Source organism: Pteropus medius, unplaced genomic scaffold (assembly GCF_902729225.1).
Source record: "Pteropus medius unplaced genomic scaffold, Ma_sr-lr_union100, whole genome shotgun sequence".
In the NCBI taxonomy this organism is placed as follows: Eukaryota; Metazoa; Chordata; class Mammalia; order Chiroptera; family Pteropodidae; genus Pteropus; species Pteropus medius.
This window is the reverse complement of record NW_024344241.1, coordinates 6,248,589-6,264,637: the sequence shown is the minus strand read 5'-3', so window position 1 is coordinate 6,264,637 and position 16,049 is coordinate 6,248,589. Positions and strand designations below refer to the sequence as shown.

Genomic DNA, 16,049 nt, shown 5'->3' with positions numbered 1-16,049 from the left:
AATCTGGACAAATGAAATAATCTGAAGAATCACGGGGCACACCTTTGGGTAGTAAGAACTTGACTTTCAAGTATTCAATGACCTGACATTTATTCACCAAATTGCTGAGCTTCTCTCTGTGTCAGGCATTGGGGGTAGAGCAGTGAGCAAATCCTACAGACACCCTGCTTGTAGCTAGTCTATCACATCTGTGATGTCACTATGTGCCAGGCATCATGCTAGTTCCTGGAGAGTCTTTGATGAAGACAACATATGCTTTATAAGAAGGGACTTATGGTCAGGCAGGGAAACAGTCGTCAGCAGGCCGTTATCACACAAATGTGTGATACACATTCTAAATCGTACGGTATTTAGGACTCAGTGCTCACATGTCATCCACTTGGACAAAGAGAAAAGTAAAACTCTTTAATAGGAGCACATTTTATTTTTGTTTTGATTTTCAAATTCTATATGATTTAAAAAAATGCTCTTGCTTATAGCATCATCAAAATGCCATTCTCCTATTTTTACCAGTCCTCAGCTTCTTGCCTTCATTGCCAGCACTAGAGGCCTACATAAGCTAAATATCTCATAGACATATTTTCAAGCACCTGTCCTACTGGGTCATGGTACTAAAGGACTGGTGGCTGAAGGCCCATTTCCATCCAAATATCCTTGTTCCACTAAAGCACCACCAACAATGGAAAGACTACATCCTACCCTGTGCAGATTACAGGTGTTGTATAGGGTGGGAGCTAGTTCTCACCCTGAGAACAACTCAATGCATTCTTGGAGAATAAATACATTTCTGTTCCAAATAAGAGAACTGACACTATAGCCCATGTCTCAACCCCCTATATTTTCTGGCAAGGATGATCTTATAAAGCACTAAAATGACCTCATTCTGTTGTTATTTGAAGAACAAAAGACTTGTCTGTCCACAAACATTTTCCCATCATTGAAATTGGTGTTTAAATTCTCACTGTTAGGTCACATTTTAAACAAGTGTATCTGTTAAAATGTAAACATTTGACCCGTGGGAAGCATACCTGAAAGCAGTGGTAGAAATACCTGGGAGCTTTTTAAAATTACAGAGGCCCATCCCAGACCAGCTAATTTGGATCTCTGGAAGGTGGGACCATGAGGACTTTTTTTCAAGTTCCCTGGGTGATTCTAATGTGCTGTAAAGGTTGAGAACTTCCACCTTGGTTCATTGAACTCAGGAACCACTGAGAATAGTTCAGTCCTTCAGATCAGTGAGTCCTCTTCAAGAGAAGAGCAGAACCTGGGAGAGGTACTATTCCCTTGGAACTTAAAGTGTGGTTCCTGGACCAGCAGCATCTGGCCATTTTTCTAAAAATACAGAATCCTAGGGCCCACCCAAGACCAACTAAATTAGCATCTGCATGACATAAGATCCATAGAAGACTCATGGGCAATTATAGTTTGGAAGGGACTGTCTAAGAAATGCCTTTCAGTGTCTGACTTGGGTATTTGTTGACTGCTCACTGTTGTGGGCTGAATTGTGTTCCCCTAAATCCTTATGTTGAAGTCCTAACCCCCAGTAGCCCAGAGTGTGGCCTAATTTGGAGATACGATCTTTACAGAAGAAATCAAGTTTAAATGAGGTCATTAGGATGGGTTCTAATGCAATATGACTTGTGTCCTTATAAAAAGGGGAGATTTGGGCACAGAGAAGCACACGTAAACAAGAAGATGGCCGTCTGCAAGCTAAAGAGAGAGACCTGGAACAGATTCTTCTCTCACAGGCCTAAGAAGGAACCAACCCTACCAATACTTTGATCTTGGATTTCTAGGCTCTATAACTGAGAGACAATAAATTTTTGTTATTTCAGCCACTTAATCTGTGGTACTTCATTATAGCAATCATAGGACTAATCCACTTACGCTGTCTTTCATCCATTTTACATCCAGACTGCCCAAGAAAGGACCAGAATAGATACATTAGCTACTGTCATCTCTGATCTACAGAGCCCACAGGACAGACACTTCATGGGCTATTGGCCAGTCTATAGATTGACTGCCCTGGAGTCAGAAGCCCAGTGCTAATTCCATCAGTCATAGGCTGAGTAGAGGCGGGTCCCCTGGCCAACTTACTTTGGAAGGCTGAAGGGGCTCCTGGAATGGTCATAGAGGGATCTCACTCTCATGCAGTCCCTCGGTCAGTCTTGAGCACCTACCATGGCCAGGATATGGTATAGGACACTGTGGGGACTAAATTATTCCTAGCATTAATAAGCTGTCCTGTGGACATTTGCACACTGATTGATAAAGAGGAAGTCTCAGTAACCCAATAGATAAAGCCTTTGGGGGCCACTTACATCTCTTAAGGATTCTGCTTATAGTTTCTTTGGCCAGTTATGGTAAGATCCAGCCTCTCTCTGCCCCAAACTCAAAACCAACTTTAAGAGCTTGATGAATAATACAGACTTTTTACTGAAGGGTTTTTTTCGGCTGGGGGGGTGGGCAGGGGTGGTGAGAGGGAGACGAAGGAAAGGCTTGCATTGCCCTCACAAATGCAGCCTATTTCAGTGCGCCCTCCCAACTTCTCTCTACCTTTAGACATCGCCAAATCCCTCTTCTTAATCTTCAGTACCTCCACTATATCTTCCTCTCAACATCCCTTATCAAAATTTTGGCATTTAGCATATCCCACTCCATCAAGCAAAAGCCAGTGAAAAGCACTGTCAGAGAGCTCTACCCTGTGGCCATCAGGAGCACACCTGTGCTCAGACAAGTTGGGTTTATTTCTGGTTGCAGTGAGAGGCTCACCAGGAGGAAGTATGAGGTAATCATAGCAAGAGGGGGTTAGAAAGGAACTATTGTAAGTTGGAAGATTTGGGGGAGAGTCTAAGGAAGCTGAGATTAGCTCTAGATTAGAAATTGGATGCTGTCAGAAAGTGGGGATAATTCTTTGGATATCTCAATAAATCTTTATAAGGAGGGGAGACTAAAACAAGATAAAGCTGTAACTGGCAAAGTAACAGTCACTCATTTTAGCCAAAAGAGGTATTTTCAAGGGAGTATTTTTGTGGGTAGCACACTGACCTTGTTTTGTGCTTAGAGGAAATTATGAAGTGGGCTTGCTTTGTCTCATTCTATCACAGTTTCAGAGTGACATCAGCGGTTGGTGTTCTGTGCAATGGCCTATGTCCAGTAGGAGGATACTCAGCCAGGCCAGTCTGTTGTGTCAGGAACAGCTCTTTTAAAATTTTTTTCTGCTCTCAGCAAAAGAAATGCCTGTGGGTTTTCACCTGATCCCTTTTGCCTTTTGTTTCTCAAGCACAGCTCTGGGCAGGGGTGAGAGGTCTCGGTTTTTCTCACATATCTCATGTATCAGGTGAGGGGCATATAATAAGGGCGTTATGATGAAATACCAGGATGTTGTACATTTGGATACCCACCCATTAATTCAGTCAACACTCATTTACCAGGGACTACCTAGGGCGCGAAGAGTCCTAGGATGAACAATCCCCAATCCCTAAGATGCCAAGGTGTTTATTACATTTGTGGGGGTGGGGTATTAATTTGCTGGGGCTGGCATAACACATACCTAAGACTGGGTGGCTTAAACAACAGAAATTTATTTTCTCACAGTTCTGGAAGCTGAAAGACTGAGACGAAGGCGTCAGCAGCATTGGTTCCTTGGAGGTCTCCCTCCTTGGCTTGCAGATGGCTGCCTTCTCCCTCACATGGTCTTTTCTCTGTGTTGTATGTGTCTTGATCTCCTCTTCTTACAAGGACACCTGTCATATTGTTTTAGGGCCCACCCTAATGACCTCATTTAACCTTAATTATCTCTTGGAGTTGGGTCTTTAACATGTGAATTTGGTGGGGGAACACAATTCAGCCCCATAAAAGGGGATATGATACGGAAGGAGAGAATGCTTTACAGTGTCCCAGGGGCCAAGGTAGAAACATGTAGGGTGCTGGTTCAATGAGGGAAGAGTGGTCATTGCAGGATGAGGGCCCAGGTCTTCGAAACCACTTGGGGGGCGGTGATGGGCTGAGCCTTCACAGATGAGTGGTTACTACTATGGGCACAGGGCCAGGTGGAGGAAGTGGTAGAATGTCCTAACCACAAGAAGGGGAATAGCTGTGCAAATGGAAATGCAAGAAGCCTCTCATTTTCCTATAAAGCTTTTGGGGCAGAGATGAGGAGTACCATTACCTTTTATTAAGTGCTTGATTCTGGGAAGATTGTGTTAAATAGACCTTGGGAACTGGTTTGGCAGCCACACTAAGAGCACACCCACTCTGTTTTGTTGAACACTCAAGTGCATTCTGGTTGGTTTGTTTGTGTCTGTTTGTACCCATACCTCTCCACCCCCCTGCACCAAGCACAGGCTTCTGAATACAGCTCAGATCTCAGCTTTATCACCTGCCAGCACGGTGTTTATGGACAGGTTACTTAGCTTTTCTTAGCTCCTCATCTTAGCCTCCCTTAGTTTCCTCATCTGCTCCATGGGGCTGACCTAAGGAATGTGCAAGGCACTTATACAGCACCTGGCTCAGCTCTCTTCCCTTCCCTTCCCTTCCCTTCCCTTCCTTCCTTCCCTTCCTTCCTTCCTTCCTTCCTTCCCTTCCTTCCCTTCCTTCCTTCCTTCCCTTCCCTTCCCTTTCACCATAACCACGTGGGGAGGCAGGAGATACACCAAAAAAGAGAAGGGAAACAGAAGAGTTAGTCCACACACAGTCAGCTCTGTTGCACTCTGAGTTGTATAGGACTCAGATACTCATTACATTTGCAAGTTAAACAAGAAAGCATGACTGGGTATAGTCATAGCCTGGGAACACACAAAGGTCTTCTCGTAAGCTATAGAAATCACTTTGTATATATATGAAAAGGAACTTTGAAAGTCAACTAGCCAACCCTTTTATTTTATGGATGAGGAAACCGAGGCCTAGTTATGGGTTGACCAGTCTCATTCTCATAGCAAAAACTTGGCAGAGCTGAGAAGAGAATGCAAATCACACATAAGACATTCCACAGCAGGTTTGCTGACTTGAGGACAGACTAGGGTCACAGAACAAACAACAGTGATCATCTAAATTGAAACATTTATATTAGTTAATATTTGTGGTCTTTACCACATGCCAGGTGTTGTTCTAAGTGCTTTATCCATACTAACTCATTCAGTTCTCTCTACAACCCTATGAAGTAAGTACTACCATAATTCTTATTTTAAAGATGAGGAAACTGAGGCACCAATAAGTAATTGCCCAGGGTCACACAGTCAGTGGTGGAGCAAGGATTTGGATCAAGGTGGCCTGACTTTCAGAGTCTGTGTTCTTAACCACTATAGTTTACCGCCTTGTAACCAGTAGTTCTCAGAGTGGTCCCTGGACCAACAGTATCAGCATCACTTGAGGACTTGTTAAAAAATCAAGTTATTGGGCTGGCCCAGACCTTCTGAGGTTGCAGCCCAGCAAGCCCTTCAAGTGATTCTTGTGCCTGCTCAAGTTTAAGAAGCATTGCCCTTTCCCTGCTTCTTTATAAAGAGAACCTTTCCTGGAGGTGGAGAGGGAGGCTAGAGAGATCCATTAGTGAGACTCTGGAAAGTTTCCTCCAGGACGCACTTGGATCACTGCTTCTGAATTTTAATGAGTGCAAGAAATGGTCTAGGCTGGGAAAGTGCCATATTGGTATTGGGTCCATTTCTTTGTGCAGAAGTAAACTTGGGGCTTATTTATGTTTTTTCCTTTTTTCTCCTTGTCTAAGTACCTACCACAGAATGGACCATTGATAATCAATAAGCTTTTATGTCCCTCAATTACTTGTTTTCCACACAAAGCTAGCCTGAAAGTAATAGATCACTGATGGAAAAAGGCTTCCTGGATGGAGACTGTATTTTTGGGAGAGGAGAAAGGGCTCTGGCATGATAAGATGGTAAAACACTCAGAACCTGGCCTGCTGTGATGCCAGGTTTCTTGCGATTCTTTTTTGTCTCTTTTTATTTTCTCCTTTCTTCTTTCTTTCTGTTTTTTCCTAAATGCAGCATTCCAATTCCATTATAAGTATTTTAAAAATGACTTAAATAGGTTAGCACTAATTTGGAGGATTATTCTTAAGAGCAGAGATGAAAACTTGAATCAGGAAAAAAAAAAGGAATAAGGGAAAGAAAGGACAATGTACTAGATGGCTTATCAAAGATTTGACTTATTTATTTATTTATTTATTTATTTATTTTATTTTATTTTATTTATTTTTTTTTTTGTAAGGGAAAAAGAGATTCTTTACAGTCACACAGAAAAGAAACTTTGTGCTATAGAATGACCATCGCATATTAGTGAGCTCTGGTGTCTACTGGGAAAACTTACATCTAAAATGTGCAAACTCAAGAAACAATTTGGGAGCTTAGCAGGGGCCATCGGCACCCTCCCTCCAGTGACTTTCACCAGTGGCCCTGCAGGTAACCTCCCAGCAAGTCTTGCCGACATCCAAAGGGAACTCCCCAATGAGTCTCTCTGACACTCCAATAGGAGACTTCCTAGCCAGTTTGGCTGGCATCATGGCTAGCAATTTCCTGCCCCCCATCCATGGCCTGCAGCCCCTTAGCCTCACTTTCCAGTGAGGTTGGAATCTCAGCTGTGGCGAGAGGCAAGAGATTCTTGTCCCAGTGTGTTCATTTGCGGGGTGTGCTGCCTCAGCCCTAGAAGTAGTAGCCACTTCTTATGTCAGCTACTCCCATGTTCTTCAGCATTTTGTCACCCCTCTTAGGAGTGAATCTCCCATTCCTACTTAATAATTCTGTGTAGTAAACTTTGTTCAAATTTCTGTCTCCTGGCTGGACCCTGAGTGATATATTCATTATGAAACATTGTATCAGCCAGGATTGGCTGCAGATAGCAAAGTTTAAACAGAAAGGGATTTAATACAGAGAATCTGGTGCTGACAAAAGTCTGGAGGAATACACTCTAGACTGGAACACAAGAATGGCCCTAGAAACACACCACAGATGGGGCGTGACCAGGAAACAGTTACTTCTGCAGTGGTCAGGATGTTGTGGGATCAGGAAGCACATGCTGAGTCTCTTGGCTCCAGGAACAGAGGGCCATAGCTGCAAACCAGAGGTCAGGAAATCATAGCACCTGGAGACTCAGCAAAAAGAATGCTGCACCCACGGCCCTCTTAACTCTCCAAAAGCAGGTATCCCGTGAGTGCAGCAATTGACAACATGTTTAAAATATAGTGTATTAATAGGAAATTTGAGGGATAGCAAAACCACTTGTTATTGAAAAGATAACTTATTCTCACAGATCCCAAGAGAAGAGGGCACACCGTGCCATGCAGGGCCACACAGAAAGCACCGTTGTCAGTCAGGAGGCAGAGGGAGCCAGGCAAACTGTGGCAAGAGCCTTTATTGTGGTTTCCTCGGAGAAGGAATGAGTGAGGCAGGGTGAGCAGGCTTAGGATTGCCTGGTTTGAACAATTTCAGTGGGTGCTGGGGCATAGGAGCTGTTCCTAGTTGTCTGGTACATGCCCCTGTGGTGATTAGGGCAGGTGGACTGTAATCCAGAGTGTGAGAGCCCAATAAAAGAGGTGGGGGGGTGGTGAGCTCTGGATCAGTTGGTTTGTATTTGAAAAGCACACCCACCCCAGGAGGACTCTCCTTGGGGGAGGGGGCGACAAGGAAGGCAGAAAGCCAAGGCAAGGTGACTCAGGCATATTATTGGGTTGTCCAGAATAAGACCTGTCTGGTAAATGCATGTAGGACAGATGTAAAAGCATCGAGTTTACAGAATCTAGAAATATAATCAATACACAAAGCTAAATCACCTCTAGAACCTTAGCCACAAGGGGTCTGGAAGTATACCTGTTTTTTTTGTTTGTCTGTTTGGTTTTTTGTTTTTTTTTGACAAGTCACATACTGCATAAGCACACAAAAAGAGAAATTCAAGATTTCGAGTGAACATTCTAGGCATTTTGATATTTTCTTCCTGCCCCACAAAGGGTCCTGTTGCAGACCTCTCTGTGGAGACTGTTTAAGAGCATAACAAAAAGACACATAATAATGCTCTGTTTTAGGACAAACTCTACACTACAAAGGGCTTCCAACAGGCACTAAATCCTTTAAAATCACACACAGTTTCCTGAGGTGGGCCTACCAGGTATTATCTGCATTTCATACATGAGGATGTTGGGGTCCAGAGAGGGTCAGTAACTCACCTATCATCATCTGGTAAGTAGCAGCACACTTCCACCTTGAGTTCTGGTGTCTTCCTGGACACACATGTAGCGTTCATGAATATTCTAGAAGAGTTGTTGGTCTAGAATAAAAATTGTGGTCTTGTACCTGGGGTCTAATTATTGGGTATATCTTTGATTCTCTTTCAGCTCAGGGCCAAAAACTAAGTAAATATTTAAGAAGAAAACTTCTTTTGAACTTTAGGGCAAATATTGTCTAATGCTATAGTGTCATCAAGTTTAATAGATTTGAAAACGTGTGTGAAGGCCATCTCTCCTATCTTCCCGCTTTACCTTTCCAACATTGACAGGCATGTCTAGGGAGGGTGGCCTTTTCTGATATCTGTGATAAAGTAATCACAGTAACAGTGTTCATCACTACATACCAATTCAGAGTTGTAAAAATGTAGAGTACAGAGTTTTAAAGTTTCTTAAGTCATGGAAGCAAATTCTGAAATAGAAAACAGAACAGGTTGGGTTCTATGCTTGGTAGCTTGTTTCTAAACAAATCACATTTTGAAAAAAATAGTCCATCGAGATTTAGAAAGAATAAGTTATAAGATACCCTGAGGGGACTCAGTGACTCAGACTGCAGACAAATAAATTACACCTTTGGTTCAGACTAATTTTGTGTGTGCACTTCTAAAAAAATATGCAAACAAATGTGAAGAGTTACTTAGAGTTTAATTAGTTTAATGCATTAATCACTATGTTGCAAAACCAGGACACTAAGCTAACAAATTTAATTGTGTAGAGAGAATCCAATTGAAAATTTCATTTATCGGGATGATATTTACTTTCATTTTCTCCAGATTTCTGTTACAGCAATGAGTAGTCCTACTTCATTGAGACCTTCGTGTCACCAGAGAAACCGGAAGGCTTAGCTTACTTTTTCACCATAGAATTGGAAAAGATATAGGCAGATTAACAGAATCAGCTAGAAGGATTATGACTAGTTCAATGGGGAGAACCCACAGGGACGCAACTGGCTGCTTTTTACATACCATGTTTATATAAAGGAGTCCCAGGTCACCCTCAAAAGAAATCTGTTTTTAAAAAGGAAACGGATCCAACAGGGCATTCTCTATCTGCCTCTGAGGTGATGGAGATGTGATTAGTGTCCATAAAATATAATCTTAGAATCATACGGGGCGAAGAATAAGATCCCTCTTAGTCATTTAAAAATGTATTCTACAGGTCACTCATCTTTGCTGGATTCTGTGGAGGAAATGAAGAATCTTAGAATACTTTTCTCTGTCTCAAGGAACTTAGATTTTTGTTTGAGTCTACCTGGGAGATTCACCATCTCCCTAAGGGAGCAGAAAGAGAGAAAGCAAAAAGCAAAACTACCTCAACACTGGGGTTTGACATGAGGCGCATACAGACATTACCTTTTAACAAATGGTAACCTTTTCTTCCTTTCTGCCCTGCCCGCTTTTATCATTCCCCAGAACCAGATCAGAGTCTGAGACAAAGATGTGGAGAGGAGATGATAGAAGTAAGCACTGGTGTGGGTAGACTTTACTTTGCCCCTACCCATCTTTCCACTTTGAGAAGAGAAGCTTCAAAAAGTTTGGGAATTTGAGAGTATGAGGGCCTTGTGCTCCACTTCCCAGCAGAAGTTTGAGATCATAGCAAATCTTGTAGGGAAGACCTCTACGCATTATGGTGTGGTAGCAACAGTGTGCGAATGATAGCCAGGAGGGCTAGGTACAGAAGTCCCCAAGAGCCTCTCCTTTCTCTCAAGGCCCAGCAGGGCATAGGAGGGCATTCTAAAACTTCATTCTCTTCATGTTAGTCAGGATGGGCTAGTATGCAGTGTAACAAACAGCCCCAAATCTCAGTGGTTTAAATGATAGTTTTATCCCTTGCTCTTGCTACCTGTCCATCTTGAGAGCAGGTATGTCTGCTTCACATTGTCCTCACCCTTTGTTGGGAGGATGAAAACAGGACCATATGAAACATCAATGATGACTGAGGCTCAGGGAAAGAGAGGTGGTGACTTATTTCCTGGCTCTTACAGGTTTCTACCTGGAAGTGGCATACATAATTTCTGCTCACATTTCATTAGCCCAAATGTGTCACAATGTTTGAATTGACTGCATTTCATGTAAAATGACTGAGAAATCCTGGAAGTGATTCTATTAAAATGGTTTTGGCCTCTAAGCAGAATGGAGCTCAGAGTAGAGAGGAAATTGAATTAAAGAGAAGTGAAAATGTGGTCTTTCTTACACCTTTGAGTTTTACGCCCTGTGATATTTGGACCTGCTAAACGTGTAAACCTCCTAGCACAGCATCTTACAGGGAATGACTGTCCCATAGATGGATGATATCATTGTTCTTTATTCCCGCCTTACTCTAAAATTTGGTTCTTGTTCCACAGCTTCCAGATTGGGAACTCGAGATATAGCAGCCAGGCTTTTACGGAGAGGAGAGTGCTTGGAAGAAAACTTCCGTTTATAGAGTCACGAAGCTGGAAAGTCCTGTGAGACCTCAGTCACGCATGTCTTCAAACATGGAGACAGGACCTCACTGAGCACCTTCCATGATTTTCTTTGTCTTTATCACTCTGACAAACATGTCTACCACTGAAGTTTCAAAAACATAATGCATTTGATCTCACCTAAACTCCCAAATGAAAAAGCAATTTCAGCATCATTTGTTTTCTAAATGCAGACTGAGAAACTAAAAATGACATTTTCCTTCAGTACAGGGTTTGGGAAACTCTGGTATAAGATAATCTCTAGAAACTGAGTGGAAAGGAAGCTTCATGTGAAAGTTGGCTCCAGTCCTGGCCTATGACCGCCTAGGCAGTGTGGTGGCGGTGGTCATATCTATGGGTGAACCCTTATTCTGTCTGGACTTTGATTTGCTTATATGCAACATGAGTGGATTGAACTGATGATCTCCTAAGGTCGCTTCTGTTTTTAACATTCATTTGAGACTACAGAGGCCAAGCAGAAGGTAGACAAAAGTGGAAGAAGACAAGGAAATGAGAAAGGAGAAAAAAGAGAAGAGGATGAAATGAAAGAGAAGTCTGAGGAGCAAGAAAAATGGGGAGAGAGAGGAAAACCAAATATTGCATTTGTTGAGAATAAAAGTTGTGCCTTGACATCTTGTACCTTTAATGGAGGCTTATTAAATGATGGAACCACAGCTGAGTAAAGAGCCCTCAGCAATGCATCTCAAAATAGAAGTTTTGGTATTTATTTGGAAGACATTAATTTCATTTTCCAGGGAGAATTTTCGGTAAAAAGTTTACGTGGTCAATTAAATTCTTATCTTTCAACGTATCTGCCTAAAAGCTGTAAAAATAATAATATCTTATATTTCCTATGAGCCAGCAATTTCTGAGGACATATATTACCTAATTCAGTCATCATGACAACATTATGAAGTGAGTACTAATAAAATCCTCATTTACCCATTATGCATGCTGTGGCCCAGAGGTTAAATCATTTGTCCAGAAAGAAGACAGAGACACCAAAATTCGCATCAAGGTCTGCTTTATCCTAAAGCCTGTGTTCTTTATCTCTGGCCTCTCAGTCCGTGACTCTGGTAACAAGAGAGACAGTTACAGAGGAGAGCTTACCCTGCCTCACACCCAAGCAACAAAGACAATTTCTCCACCTCCTTCTCCTTCAGCTGCATACCTTTTGTCTTTGTCTTCTTCCTGGTCTTTCTTTTCATCTTCTCCATCTCTGTCTCCTCCCCCACCTCTTTTATCTTTTCCATGTTTTGGAATAGGCACTACGCTCATATTGTTCAAAAATCACATCGATAGGGAAGGCGCGCGTGGAGAATTTTTACTTTTACCCTGCCCATCTGCATGCTCCCGTCTTCCCCCCAGCTGTCTGCTATTGTTAGTTTCTTTGGTAATCCTTCAATCTTTCTTTATGCAAACCCAAGAAAATAGAAATGGGTGTTTTTATTTTCTACTTTCTTACCCCAAAGTTAGCATACCAAATTATATAGCACTTCTCAATTTTCTGATTTTACTTAGCAATGTGTCCAGGAGATATTTTGATTTTGATTCACAGTGAGCTACTTCATTCCTTTTTACAGTTACAGGCTATTCTATTGTGTAAGTAAATAATAGGTTTATTTAGCCATTTTCTCAGACATGGACACTTGGGTGGTTTCCACGTTTTTTAGTGTTACAATGCTATAGAGAATAATCTTGTCATACATCAGTTCCTACTCACAGATGTAACCCCCAGGAGTGGGATCACTGAGTCTGAGGGAAAATGTATTTGAAATTTTGATGACTACTGCCTTCAGTGAGGGTTGTACTGGTTAGCGGTTCCACTGAGACAGAACAGCAGCATCTGCCTCCCTAGCGCCTAGCCAACAGAGTGTTTGGTCAAACTTTTGGAATTTTTCCAATCTGACCCAGGAAAAATTGTACCCCGGTGTAGTTTCAGTTTTCATGTCTCTGATTATGAGCACTTGCAAGTATTTAGGACCATTTATATTTCTTATTCTGTGAACTGCCATGACCTTTGCCCATTTTTCAGTTTGTCTCGTGGTCTTTCTCTTTTTCATCTCTGAGAGCTCTTCATATATTTTAGAGAAAGACACTTTTCTGTTTCATGAGCTACGAATATTTTCCCTAGTTTTTGTCTTTTTTTTTTCTCTGCTTTGTGTTGTGTTTGGTTTTGTTTTCTATATAGAAGTTGTTATTTACAATTAATTTTTTCTTTTTGGCTTCTGAATTTTGAGACATAGTTAGATATGCCAGTCAATTCCAAGATTATTCTATTCAATCTGAGTCCAAACAAGAAGTAAATGGCGCACTCAAATTAGGATAATTCAAGAGGGTTTATATACAAAGGGATTAATTACAAGGACATGGGCAAGTTTTAGGGTCCTTCCAAGAAGCAGTGCATGAATTAGAGCTTAGCGGCAACAGAGATATCATCACCCCTAAGCCCTGAGTGGGGCAAGGGCACAGAGAAGATATTGCAGCCTGGAAGGAGAAAGAGTTTTGTGTAGATCAGGCTGCCTAGAGAGGAACATCGTGTCTGTTGGGGGAAATAGCACCTGCAAAAGGAAACCAGAAAGTGAATATCCTGCGCTCATTTCCCTCATGCCCTCCTGTGTCTTGTTATGGCTCCTTGTTGACCAAAGGGTGCAGGAGGCTGCTGGAGTTATTCATAGGAGTACGGTTGGGGTGGGGGAGGGGCAGCCTTCAAAGAAAGAGAATGAGGGAGACTGAGTGGATCTGAACTCTGTGGGGTTGGAGGTAAGGGTATAGGAAGAGATTTAGCCCAGTTGTAGAGTGTCTTCTGGTACTACTTACATGGTTTTACATTATACATTTAAAACTTTGATGCATTGGAGTTCATTGTGATGTACTATGTGTAATATAGTTCTGACCTTACCTTTTTCCTAAAGGCTGCCCACTTGTCCCAATGCCATTTATTGCAAAGTCTGCCTTTACCTACTTATTAGAGTATCCATATTTGTCATATTTTAATATTCCATGCACATTTGGGTCTATATCTGGATTTTTTCTTCTGCTCCATTGGCCTGTTTGTATATATTCATGTGCCATTCTATATTAATTGCCAAGGCCTTATGATGCATTTTAAAAACTGGGAGATCAATCTCTCCTCATTTTTCTTCTATTTTAGAGGTTTTCTGGGCTATGCTTGCTTGTTTATTTTGAATGAATCTATTTGTCTACTTCTTAAAAAAATAGAAAGTTTATAAGAGTTTATTAGAGCCAAACTGTGTCTACTTCTGAAGGAATGGAACTAGTTTAAAAATTTGGGGAGATTATGCTAAATTTATAAATTTATTAATGAAAGACATATCTTTAGACATCTTTGATTTCTTCTATAAAATAATAATTTGTCAAGAAACCTGGTAGACACTACCTTGCCAAGTGAGAAAAGTTATCGATTCACAATAATGATACTAGCTGACATTAGGTCTCTCCTGGTGGGATGCATTGAGAAAAACACAACATCACTCAAGTAAGTGTTCCTGCCAAAATGCATAACCTAAATCTAATCATGAGAACATGTTATATATACAAAATCAGATTGGGGGCATTCTCCAAAAGAGGTGGACTCTTCAAAAACATCATTATTGTCAATTACACTTCAACAAAGCTGGGAAAAAATCAATATCTTTAAGAACAAAGAAAAGATGAGAACCTATTCTAGATTAAAAGAGATGATGGAGACATGACATCTTAAATGAACTGTGCAGTCCTTTTTGGATTCCGGATCAGAGAAAATTTATCCATAAAGAACGTTAATGAGACAAATGAAAATTGAATATGCACTGTAGAATCAATCATAGTATTATATCAATGTCAAATCACCTGAATTCAAAAATTGTACTGTATTTATTCTTAGAATATTCTTGTTCTTATAAAATGCATGGTGAAATGTTTAGAGGGTGTCTGCTACTAATTTTCAAATTGTTCAGAAAAAATAATAGTATACATATGTACTTAGAGTGGAATAATAAAATAAATGTGGCAAATGTTATTAATTGATAACTCGGTGAAGAATATGTAGGGATTCTTTTTACTATTCCTGAACCTCTTTTATAAACTTAAAATCGTTAAAGAGTTAAAACAAAAGAAAAGTTTTGGTGAGTGAATAGGAAAAAGAGAATGTTAAAAGGTATAAACTTCTTCCTGCTTTTAGTCAATTAAAGCTTGATTCTGCCTTTTAACACATTGTCCCCAAACCCAGAAGAATGTCAATCCATCCATCCATCAATCAATCAATCAATCATTATTAGTCAATTTTATTTTCAATTCCCATAATTTACTTCTGCTACTTTGATTACAATACACACATAGCTAAACACACACATTCCTTTCACTCCACAGTAAGTCTGATTAGTCAGTTTTTAGGGGGCATTGCCATATGCTAGTACTTCCTTTTTATAGAACTAAGAAAACAGCAGAGAAACAGAGCTTGCTCCTGGTATTTGGATATTCCTAGTGTCAATGACCAGAAAATGATATTTGATTTTGGTTTGCAAAACCAAGAGAGAAAATCCCTAAAGCTCTTCCTTAGGTCCATTCTCACAATGATAAGGACAATAGCCACTATTACTGTGCTCACAACCACCACTTAGGGAATGCTCACTCTGCTTCAGGCTTCATGTTGACATTATAATTCTGTTTCCTCAGAAGGAACTCCTAGGTAGATACTGTACTATTATTATCCCCATTTGACAGATAGAAAAAGTGAGCTAACTCTCCCTCCCCTGGCAGTGGTAGGGATGGAACTCAAAGCTGGGCATCTGCTTCTAGAATATGCTCCTTATATGCTCTGTGGCATCTCTGCAATGACCAACATCATTGGGTGCAGCCTCAGGGTAAGGAGGGGGTTGCTATTGTGAGTGGGTCTCCAGCTGGCAGTTAGACTTTGGACACAGTAGAATTGGGAGAAACAATGATAATTGCTAGGAAAGGACAGTTCCTTGCCTTAGAGAATGTGAACCAGTGCCCCAGACAGCTGGAACCCTCTGTGGCTACGAAACTGCTTCCAGAAACCTGTGAGAAGGGTTTGAGAAGGGTTTGCACACAAATTGTGTGTGCTCTAGGAAAGGCTTCACAAATAAATTCTGTGGATGCAGAGGAAGACACAGGGTCAGTGACAAAGGAAACAGAACTCAGGAAACAGATGCTCTTTCTCAAACACAACAGAAGCTCTATGAAGTGAGAGCAGGAAGGAGCAGCATGGGGGTGGTGATGCTGCAGATGATACTGACCAGAGTAGGGGAAGGGGGTTCTCACCTGGGCCTGTGGTCTCAAAGCCTACGGTAAATGAGATCCAGCTTTTGCTGATACTCTTATGCTGTGCCTAGCTGGGCAGTTATGTGTGTGTGT

The 16,049-nt window shown here is 41.3% G+C and overlaps 1 long non-coding RNA gene across 1 annotated transcript in view; it reads left to right on the top strand.

Moving 5' to 3' along the window:
• The window catches only part of LOC120607706 (uncharacterized), a 41,325-nt gene extending 29,705 nt beyond the window's left edge, over positions 1-11,620 (top strand). The window contains exon 3 of the long non-coding RNA XR_005654217.1: positions 10,572-11,620. This is a non-coding gene — a long non-coding RNA (uncharacterized LOC120607706). The remainder of the gene's footprint in view (positions 1-10,571) is intronic.
• Positions 11,621-16,049: the final 4,429 nt, after the last annotated feature.